Raw genomic sequence first — 11955 nt, forward strand, 5'->3', positions numbered from 1 at the left:
CCCCCTTGAACCAAAGGTTCTGATAACTAGCTGGGCTGAAAGGGAGACCCAGCAAGTTTAATTAACTCCGGGGGGTTAACCCTTGCTGCTCTGTAACAACTGGCTATGCCCTTCTTCATAATAAGTCCTCCTCACCTCTTAGTCCTCGCCAGGCTTATCCTGGCAAGGAGCCCTACTTCTAAAAATATCCATAATTTAAGTACATTTTGTATTTCCAGCTAAGCTCCAAGTGCCGATCTTTGATGCACTGCACCCCATCAATGATAATTTTGTAAATAAGTACTCTCTGTCCCTTAGCCCACGTCGGGCCAAGATTGTCAAGATGACTAACCCCAGAAATATATGAAAATCAAGCATCTAAGCACAAACATAAATTATGCCCTGACTTTTTTGTCTAATATATCGGCAAGGCAACCTTTCATAAATAGATCTGGCTAACTGCTCTTAAGACCAGTGTACTTCCATATGGGCACTGAGTAATGAAACCATTCCAACTGCCCCCTGATCGCATTACTAAGGCTCTTAATAATCAGCACACATGGAACCTTATTCCCCTCCCAACATCCCCTGCAGTAGAAAAGGCTCTGATATGGGAATTTTTGGACTAGCCTTCACGTATACTTGAGGCTTATAAATTATTAACCGCATGTTTTATAGTTTTATCTTGTATTCTGAGCAATTAGTCCTTTAGTGTTGAACTATTATTGTAATTTGTTGTCCTCTCTTTTTTTTGCTTGAAACTGTGAAAAACACAGGTTGTTTGTAATGGTTTTAATTTACTGGACAATAACATTTTACCTTACCGTCCCCGTAGGCCAGAATGGGCAGTTTGATTAAAACATCTTATAATCCTAACTATCCTAGGGAACATGGTAGGAAAACAAATTTAGTATGCCTGAACTCAGAATGATCAAATACATCATTTAGTGAAGTTGATTTTAACATTCTATGTTTGAAAATACCACTTTTAGAAAGACGGTCTTTTTCTTGCCTAACCATCCAGCCTGCCTTGCTAGGTTGTGTATTGCATGTCTGGTTTGTGAGTGACAGGAGGGCTTGGGCTCCAGCAGTCTGATGGATCAGGGCTGGGCTGAATAGGACCTTGGCTGAATAGAAAGTGGGGGCGGAGATTTGCTTTCTGTGCCCCCAACCTTCATAGAATGGAGAGTAGGGGGAGGAGATTTCCTTTCAGCTACCTGGGCCAGGTCTGCTTTCAACAATGCTGTCTCCACCTCGTGCCAAAAAGCTGCAAAGAACTGGTTTTGGCTAGGTACAGGCACCGTCTGCCTTCAGAGGACAAATAATTTACTAGTAGAAATATTGGTGCCCAGATCCCAAGACTTTAGGTCACTTCTGGGAATCAAGGCAGACCTTTTGCCAAGGAGAAGAACCAGAGAATCTGCCAATGCGTTATTTGCTGGTGTTGGCCTGTAGTGGTTTTTTTATTGCCAAGGAAAGGAGAAAAGACATTTTATTGAAACTTCATCATCTTGAAGAGGAATCTCCAAGGGCTTGAATTGTGCATGACTCCTGCTGAAGTCTCAGGGATACAAGATTTCACCATCAGCTCCTCTCTGAATTTCTTGCTGGGGATTCTGTCTGCAGAAGCTTGCATATTGTTGGGTCCATGACGCCGTCGTAGCTGTTGCCGTCGCATCATTTAAGAAGCGTTTTGCTGCTGCAGAGGTCAACGAAGCATCACTGGAGAAGTGCATCTCCGTCGCAGCTGTTTGTTGTTACATTACCGGAGAAGCGTGTCGCCACTGGAGTGGACGTTGTAGCATCATCGTAGAAGAGTGCCACAGGGCCTGTCATGGCACACAAGTTACAGAGTTCACTGCACGGACGTCGGGTATGCACGCATCGCCTTCACATCATCACATCGCGTCAAGGGTGCCATCGTATTGCATCGCACCAGACCACCTCATCGCATCGAGGCGCCATCTTGTCGCATCGCAATGCTCTGGGAGATCGTCACATCGCCTCCTCTCTGATAAGGAACAGACGCATCGCCTACTTTTTACAAGCACTGAGGGACAAACGCATCCCCTCCCCCGAAGCAAGGAACATACGCATTGTTCTCCCTGCAAACCTTTTGTTTGTTTTGTGTCACGCATTTCAGGTACTTTAGTGAGAAACGTGTCACATTTACCATCAACTTGAACTAAGGTGTTCTACAACGTTTAAGTCTATTTTTAATTACTGTATTGAGGATTTTTGTTGGTTTAGTCTTGTGTGAAGTCTATATAAAGAATACATATTTTGATAAAACATGTGTGGTGTCCATCTTTAGTGTTTTCACTATATTACTGTCTGTGTTCACATATGCTTTACACACTGCCTCTGAGATAAGCCTGCCTGCTCGTGCCAAGCTACCAAGGGGGTGAGCAGGGGTTATTTTGGAGTGTAGCCCCCTTACCCTGACTAGAAGCAAGGGTCCCTACTTGGTCAAAGGTACCTACCTCTGCCAACTAGAGACCCCCAGTTCTAACAATCACCTTGCGGCAATGCAAGCCCATAGTAAATACGGGCCCAAGTGCAAAGGTTTTAGGTAAAAGATTGAAAAAAAATTGCTTCCAAAATCTAGATATTAATAATAAACATAACCCACTGTAAAACTTTTTATACCGGTCTATAGAAAGCATGCACTGCATAGGTTACTTGGCAACACCCTTGCAATATCGCTCGAAAAGAATGCATCTTTGCACTCTCGAAGCTTCAATAGAACTTCATACTACTGACTTCCAGACAGCCTTTAAATTTGCAGATTAATCAATTGCTCGCATTTACATTTCTGACAGGCAGAAAGCACCCTGGCAAGGAGGCTTGTTTCTAGTTTCTCCGTTTGCCCCACCTTCGTCTTCACAGCACTGGAGACTCCCTCCCTCCCTTCCACTTTACCTGAAGCATCTCTGCTTTCGAAATTAACCGTCCCAGGATGGTTGTCTTTTAAGAAAAAGTCGGGGAACTGTCTTTGTCAAATTGAAAAATATGGGCACGCCATGGCCTTTAGATCTGGGCCACTTCAGCCTCTGTTTATAAGTAAGTTAATATAATATGGAGTTTACCCATTCAACGCTGTTTTAAGGGGGAACACCGCACCCTGGTTAGCAGGGGTAAGGTGCAGAGTCCGATAGTCCGATAACTTGTTCTTTTACTTAAAGTAAATAATCACAGACTCAGGAAGGTTTAAATCTTTATCTAAATTAAATGCATTGAACCATTTCCAAATATAGTGCAGTCACCATCATTCAAGGAGAGAAAATTCAATTAATTAAATCCAAATCAACATTTACCTCGGACTAATACAATATTCAAAGCTCAGAAAGGGAGAGAACAGAGAGAAAAGTACATCTGCAAATAACGAGCAATTATATTTACCAAGAATGGTGTGAAAGACCAACCCCCTGGCCAAAGGGCTGGTAAGGGTCCCCCGGGATAGATCACGAGACAAAGACTTCAGGACAGGATTCAGGACAGGATAGTTGACCTCTCTAGAATACCGACGATTGCGCCGCACCCCTCTCTGACACTCTCTTCCTCCTCGAGATTCTTCCGTGATCTTCTGATCTAACCCAATTAAATTAGGATTGAAAGTTCTGCTTCAGGTTCTGGATTCAGCACCTCATCAGCATCTCCCCAAGCATCAGCATCCAGCATACTTCTCTCGCAGCAATTCAGCATCGACGACTCACAGCATCTGTATCTAACTAACTAAAGCTATCTTAATTATACCTTTCGTTCTTCATGTTCCACCCACTAAAGTTTCAATATCGTAAAATACGAAATATGATTGGTCAGGCAAGGAGGGAAGCTCCATCACACCATGCTTACATGTCATTAAAATCAGTTCAAATATTGTTCACAAACCAATCCCCATTAATTTTATTCATAAATTTACTTCTCATACGCTTTCACATTTCACTTTGACACAATTTATTAACATTTCGAATACGAGTCCTCCTAGTTGAACTCTTCACCATCCGTCCCCAGGGTGTAACACTTGTATCCTTGGCTCCCGTTCAATATCTCAGTCACCGTTCTGGGTTAACTTTCAGTGGACAGGCGCAGACTTTGTATTACTCAGCTTAATTCAGTTATGCATGAGAGGCCCAAATGCGCACTAGTGATGAAGTCAGAAAGACAAGTATTAATTTCAAAAATAAAGTGATTGCACTGTATACCACCCACCTCTACTCTATTCCCCTTTACTTATTAATACTTTTCCCCCATTAGCAAATTTCCCCATCGTAACTCATCAAAAGTAGAGATAGATTGAACACCCCATTCACAAGCTGCTGCAAACTGCAGATATTGTCTGTATTCCCGCGATAACTGTCCCAAAATGTATCTACATGGTGGACACCACCAACTAGCCCTAATGAGATGCAGAGTGGGAGTTCCCGTGCAAAAACACACAAAAAAAACATGACACCACATTCGCAATGAACTACCAGATCAGCGAAGCAAACCAACAACAGGCGATAAGCCGCCGTAGCAGCAGAGAATTAACACCTGCCTTCTGCTGGTGTTAAGCAGGACGACTACAGCATGAAAGGGAGCCAAGCTAAGAGCCACCCCTGAAGACCCACAGATGCCATAGAGACAATGATCATGCAACATGGATACTCATGAGGGCTACAACACCCCCCGCAACTAACCAAGTCCCCCCCGGCCCTCCCCCCAAGACATACAAATACTGCGCACGATACAAGAGCCACAACAAACACATGATGATGCACAGTGCCAAAATAAAAACACGCATGTGGGCAGAAGAACGAGAAACAGTCACACAGCACTGAAGTAACAACCAAAAAATGTATTGAAACACAACACAAAACCCCAATACGGAAGACTCCTGTCGGGTCCACCAGGGACAATCTCGACACAGCCTAGAAAAGAAAGCACAAAATCAGGACGTGTGTCATGTGCACATCAACGGAGGGAGACATAGAGAAACAGAAAAGGAAAGTGAGCCAGAGAGAGAAAGAGAGGAAAGGAAAGGAAAGTAAGGGAGAGAGAGTGAGAGAGAGGGAAGGGAGAGTGTGAGAGAGAGTGAGGGCAGGGAGATAGAGTGAGAGAGAAAGAAATGAATGGAGAGAGAGAGACACAGGCCCCACTACTCACCTGCTGCCAACGGTGTGTCCATCAGTAGGCACACAACGTGCCCGTGCAAACTTGAGGCCACGGTCACGCCACCGTGGCATTGTCCACATCATGCAGGCCTGCCCCTGCAGCCCAGCAGGTCCCACACATGACGCTGAGTCCTGAGTCATCAATGGCGGAGACCACATCAGTGCACACATCATCATCGCAGGCTGCACACCCGCTCAGCAATTACGTGTGCCACCAACCCTGTGCAATGCTTGTCAACGGCATGTGGTAGTAGACCCGTGTCAGCCGCAATGCCTCGGGTGCCACTAACCCTGTGCTATGCCAGTCAGCGGCACGTGGTGGTAGGCCCGTGTCGGCTGCTAGGCCTTGGGTGCCACCAACCCTGTGCGCAGCAAATCATGGGTCCTTTATGATTGAGCACTGTGGAGCGTCCATCACCTAATCACCACCGGCAGAGGGGAATGTGGCTTGTGCATAGACCTGCCCTCAGGGAGTGGCCGTGACATGCTGACAATTAGACCAGAGACCTGCACACCACCAGCGAGTATGCCTGCGACAGGTAACTATGGGGGCCCCCTCGGAGCGTCAGCGGAGTGGTCTGGCCTGCCGTACGCCGGACCAGTGCAGGGTTTGCAACAATAACTCAGGGGCTCTGGGCGTGGTTCGGTCCATGTCCGGACAGGGAAGTGACTAATGCATGTGTCCCTGTTATAGTGTCCACGGCAACCGGGACACAATAGGCAATGTAGCACACGGTTTCTGGCATCCCACCAGATGAGCATCATTGACATTAGGGAAATCACTGTCCCTACTTCCATCCACACATTCATGCAGGAATGATGAAAGACATGACACAGTAGTGCGTTATTGGCTGTTTATTGCATATCCAATGGAGTTTTGAAGCGGGAGCGGTACAGGGCCATGCCAAGCACACCACACAATATGGGCCCGTGGAGGGCCAACCAGACTTCAACCGGGGATGATAAGTAATGAGGAAGAGGAAGGGTACAATCTGCAGTCTGGTCGCCGTGTCTTTGGTAATAAAATAGGATATGGCAGTCCATGTCGCGGTCCAAGTAGAGTGCAGCGGAGTGTATCGGGGGTCAGTGGGAGGTCATGAGGACATGTGCGACACCAACCCGCGTGTTCATGTGGTGCATATAAGTTTTCACGAAACTTCGTTAATAACTTGTTAGTGAGTTAAACTAGTGGATTGCTTCTGAGCAAGTCTCTTTCTTAAGAGACCTTGCTCCATCAACACCTCTCCAGGAGCTATATCGGTGAAGAGTTTAGATTGAGGACAGAAAGAAATGGTGCTTAAGCGAGTACCCAAATGTTCTTTAAGAGGCAAATGTTTAGGAACGGTGCTAACAGGTCAGGGGGAACAAATCCAAGCAAAACAACCCCTGTGGGTGTGTAAGCCGAAACATACACAGTAAATTTAGAACAGAGTCCTGTGCACACGTATATGGATGTAGGTTCTATTGTCAATACCAAACTCTCAAATTGTTCTTTTTGTAGATATTAAGTGGGTCGACATCAGAGTTGTCATAATGGGGATTTTTAATCAGGATCAATACAGAATGTACAAACCAGCCGACACGTGTTTCGTCACAACGTGATATGTTTTCATAGAGAGCGTATTACCCTTTACAAGAAATTGAGGGGCAGATTTACAAGCCCCATGCGCAACATTTACGCTGCTGTTGCGTCACTTCCGTGAAGCTGCGGCGGCATAGACCATGCACCACGTTGTGCCTTATTTACAATGTGACGCATCTAGGGAGATGCGTCACGTTGTAAAGCCCTGCACTACATGAAACCTGCGTTAGGTTTCATGTGGGTGTTCAGAGGCAGGGTGGGTGTTCCATCGCAGGAACGCCTCATAAAAGTGACAGCGAAATCTACAAGATTTCTCTGAGTCACTTTTACGTACATGCTCAGTCAAAACCCAGTGACGCAGCATGTTAGGCATATGGCTCCCTGAGCATTGCTGGAGCCGGGTTGCGCTTGCGACACAACTCCAGCAATGCGCCACCCTAACACCACAGGATGCGATACTCATCGCCCTATCCATACGCCATGGTGTACCGCATTGTAAATGCGAGCATTCGTGGTGGGACAGGGAGGGAATTGCGTGTCTCATCTTTTCTGACGCATCCCTGATGATTTGCATTTGTGGTGGAGCAGGGAGGGAATAGCGTCTCATCTTTTCTGGCTCATCCCTGATGATTTGCAGAGATGCTGCCAGATCTCGTAAATCTGCCCCAGAGTGTGTTTCCGTTTCTTCCTATACTTATCTTCTGGCAGAGAGCTGGTACAGTCTTCGGAGATTTCCAGAAAATCTAATTTGCTGATCGTGCAACAAATTTAGATTAGGATATTAATGAGTTTATCTCTACATGGTGACTTTCTTCTTTCGACCACACTCTCGACCCACGTTTGACGTAGGTCGTCCAAAAATTTCAGGATCTCCTTATCAATAGCCACACGAAATGTTGTTTTGAAAATCCTTTATTATGAGTAAAGGTGCATACAGGAGGATAAAGACACAATCATTTTACATTAATGCGTCACAAGATACATACATGGACTATACATTAGAAATAGGGGACGCAGTGGGTATCAGTGACATCAGAAGAAAACAAATTACCGAAAGTCTGGCATTTCGTGTGAAAGTTGCGGTACAAATACATTTGTATACATGTGTCAAAAAACCTATTCTTGTGCCTGGTGATGCAGGCTGCAGACAGTAAAATTTTAATATTGGCCTATTTTACAAATGCCAATCCATAGTTTTGGACCCGGTGGCTGGGTTTTGGAAGCAAAAAAAGTCTTTCAGGTCACCCACCCTTTCCAGCTCTCTGGGTGCCATAGTCCATGTGCCCATTGAGAGCCAAAGGCACTTAAGTCCACTTGGAAATACGTGTACATTTTATCTAGACAAAAGTTTCTGCAGTCTTTTGGAGAAAGTGTCTTGTGGTTGAACAACAGCATATTACGTGCGTCCCAGAGTGCCTCTTTGCCACAATTTACCACCCTCCATGCTGTTTGGACATGAGTCGTGGGCAATGACCAACCATACATCAATTTATCAAAGGAGAAGGAGGAGATGCCTGCCACATTTAGCAGAAAGGGGGCCAACAATTTCCAAAAAGCATTAGCAAAGGTACAAGTCCAAAACAGGTGGTATACTGATTCTTCTTGCGCGCAGCCATCTCTGGGACAACGAGCCGCCGTCGAGAGCCCTCGCCTGTGTTGAAAAGTTCTAGTAGGTAGGCAGTTGTGGGCGCACATCCACGCTATGTCCCTTTGGTTGTGTGAAAGGCCTCGGTGCCCCACCATCTTCCAAATGTCAATAGATTGTTGCTCAGAGAAGGGTCCCAGGACAGTGGGTGTTTCATGAAGTCGAAGGGCCATTTTCAGTCTTTTTGCATCTTGGCAGGCAGCACGGGGTATGATTGCAAAGTCTAAAGAGTCCAGATTAGTCTGCAAGCCTTTGTAGTAAGGTGGTACAGAGTTGGGCTAAAGGCCCCAAATTTGATGGAAAATACAAAGCATGAGTTCTTAACCAAGTTCCAACAAAATAGCGCGTGAAGAAACTGGCGCATGATGGAAGCGGATCAATAGCTCTAGACACTGTATGACATAGTAATTTTGAATACATGAAAGAGTATACATCAGGCATACCTTTCCCCCCTCTCGTCCAATGTTTACAAACTTTATTACGGCTTAACTTTTCCATTCTGGATCCCCATAGAAAAGTAGAGAAAAGTCTGGTGCATTTCTGTAGGACAGGCTTCGTGGGAGGGAAGGCCATAAACAGATAGAGCATAATAGGGATTAGGACTGCCTTGATTACAAATATTTTACCTTCCAAAGTAAATTGGCGGGTGGACCACAAAGCAAGTTTTTTCTCCATCTTGAGCTTCCAGACAGCGAGGACGACTTGCAACATTGTTGCGGATTCTGCGAGGAGCCAGCTGGCCCAGCCGGGCCCCATTCATCTTGGAGGAGTTGATGCATCGTTGCAGGCCAGGCGTCCCGGAGAAGGAGAGCCCCCGCTGGGGGGGCCGTGACACCGCTACTTCTTCATTGAAAGCCAGTAAGACTGTGACTGTGCTGCACCGCGCTACGCAAGGAGCTGCCTGGCAGGCCTGGAGGTGGGGGCCGTGTCCTCCTCCCCGGACAGATCCCAGAGGCAGCTGAAACATTGCTGCACTCTCCCAGGCAGAGAGAGGAGCTGTGACGTGCCTCAGAGGTGGGGGCTCTGCCCTCCTCCTCGGACTGGCCTCTCTGTGATCAGAGGCTGCTGTCAACCCGGCTCCTCCCATCTCTCTCACTCAGACAGCTGAGCAGGCACAGCGCGAGTGGCGGAGATAGCACTAACCACGGCTCCCTATTCAAAAGTAGCAGGGCCCCCAAAGCCTTCAATTTTGATTTCGTGCCCAACTCGGCGAGAATCAGCATAGAGGAGGAATTTAGAAAGGAAAAGAATGTGCTTTTCATTGTTGAAGATGTCCTAAAACGAAATGTAATGTGGCAGAGAGAGCAATTGAATGTGTGCAGGATTTTTCTAATCGAGGTATCTTGGATGTCACCTTCTCTAGAGAAATGCCAGGGGATATGACGGTCATGAGACACTGCAAGGCTTGTCATTTACCTCCATGGCTGCGCCTAAAGAAACAGTGATTGTGGTTCATATGTACAACCCCCACACAGACCCGCGACTTATCCACATGGCTGCGGCGGCTATTCCGCCGCAGCGCTAAGTGGGCGGGCGGCCGCGCAGCGGCCGCATGCTGGTAACAGAACCGCTCCATCACTAGCCGCGGTTCAGCTGTGCTCGTGACGGAGCGGTTCTGTCATGGCCCCGCCCGCTCAATAGAACGCGCCGCGCAGGCGCAAAATCAGCACCGCGCAGGCGCAAAATCAGCACTGCGCAGGCGCGGCGACGGGGCCATGACGGAACCGCTCCGTCATCAGCACAGCCCAACCGCAGCTGATGACGGAGCGGTTCCGTCATCAGCATGGAAAGGGTTAAAGAAGTCTTCCTACAGCGTCATTGCACCACAATTCATGGGGGTCAAAAGATAAAAAATGTCTGCGGGATATGGAACGGCAAACGCCGGTATGTTGTAAATTTAAAACCAGACCCAGAAGGTATAGGGGGACTTGCACACCCACCTCAGACTTTTGCTCTAGGTTCCAATAAGGGTTTCCTGGTCTACTCTGGACAGCCCCTCTTTTGCAAGATGTGCCAGCACTTTGGGCACTCCAAAGATCAGTGCTCGGGGTTGGTGTGTCGCAACTGTGGGGGCTCAGATCACAAAGCAATAGCCACTCGAAGTGCCATTGAGCGCCCTTTTCTACGGAGTTTCTGGGGATGAATGCAGGAGGTTGTTTAATGTGTACATTTTCGAAAAAAGACTTTAAGACCTAATTAATGAAAAGTGTAATGTGTTCAGTTAGATGCGAAGGGTTTCACTTCCGGCAAGGCATTATGGGCAGCCGGATATCCGGTCAGTGTCTGCAGGAAGTGCTTTCCTTGCAGCCCCGCGAAAAACAAGCAAACAAGCAAAATCAGCACCGCGCAGGCGCGGTGACGTCACAGCGTTCATCGGTCAGGCATCTCTGGTTCTCACTGTACAGCGTGGACGCCGACTGGAGTGGGACACCTAGTGACGAGCTATGGTACTGCACCCTGGTATACTGTGGAGAGAGCAAAACCAATGCATGACAACAATTTACAACAGTAAAGAGGAGAATAAATATTCAAGAGAATGCATTTCCACATTGACTTCTATAGAAACAGAGGCAATTTCTGGTGGCATAGGCTATGCAGACGCCAACCATATACATTTAAAAGGTAAAAGAACCGTGCCAGCAAAGTAGTCCCTTGTGGGCGTGTCTGCGTTGTGCTATGGGTGTGTGCTGGGGGCGTGACAAACGCTGGGGGCGTGTGGTACATTTCGCCCTTCATGCCATGTCTCATATCGTGTTCTGTGGGCGTGTGCTGGGGGCGTGGGCGTGGGCGTGTGTGGGGCGCGGGATTACGGGATTACGGGAAAAAAGTGAGCGTTGTGCCCAATATTTCATTGTTTTTTCTTCCCAGGTTCTGTACATTCCAGCTCCGGGTGTCAACCCTGCTCCCTTTAAATACCCCTGCACCCCATAATCATAACCCTCCCTTACTCCTTAAAATACCCCAACACCCTTAAAATCTAACCCATCTTAACCATAAAAATATACCCTGTACCCCAAAACCCAAACATAGCCCTAAACCCTAAAAATACCCTGTACCTCAAAACCCAAACCTAGCCCTGAACCCTATAAATACCCCTGTACCTCAAAACCCAAACCTAGCCCTGAACCCTAAAAATACCCCTGTACCCCAAAACCCAAACCTAGCCCTGAACCCTAAAAATACCCCTGTACACCAAAACCCAAATCTACCCCTGAACCCTAAAATACCTCTGTACCCCAAAACCCAAATCTAGCCCTGAACCCTTAAAATACCTCTGTACCCCAAAACCCAAACCTAGCCCTGAACCCTAAAAACACCCCTGTAACCCAAAACCCAAACCTACCCCTGAACCCTTAAAATAACCCTGTACCCCAAAACCCAAACCTACCCTGAACCATAAAAACACCCCTGTACCCCAAAACCCAAACCTAGTCCTGAACCATAAAAATAACCCTGTACCCCAAAACCCAAACCTACCCCTGAACCCTAAAATACCCCTGTACCCCAAAACCCAAACCTAGCCCTGAACCCTAAAAACACCCCTGTAACCCAAAACCCAAACCTACCCCTGAACCCTTAAAATAACCCTGTAC

This window comes from Lissotriton vulgaris, chromosome 8 (genome assembly GCF_964263255.1).
Source record: "Lissotriton vulgaris chromosome 8, aLisVul1.2, whole genome shotgun sequence".
Classification (NCBI taxonomy): Eukaryota; Metazoa; Chordata; class Amphibia; order Caudata; family Salamandridae; genus Lissotriton; species Lissotriton vulgaris.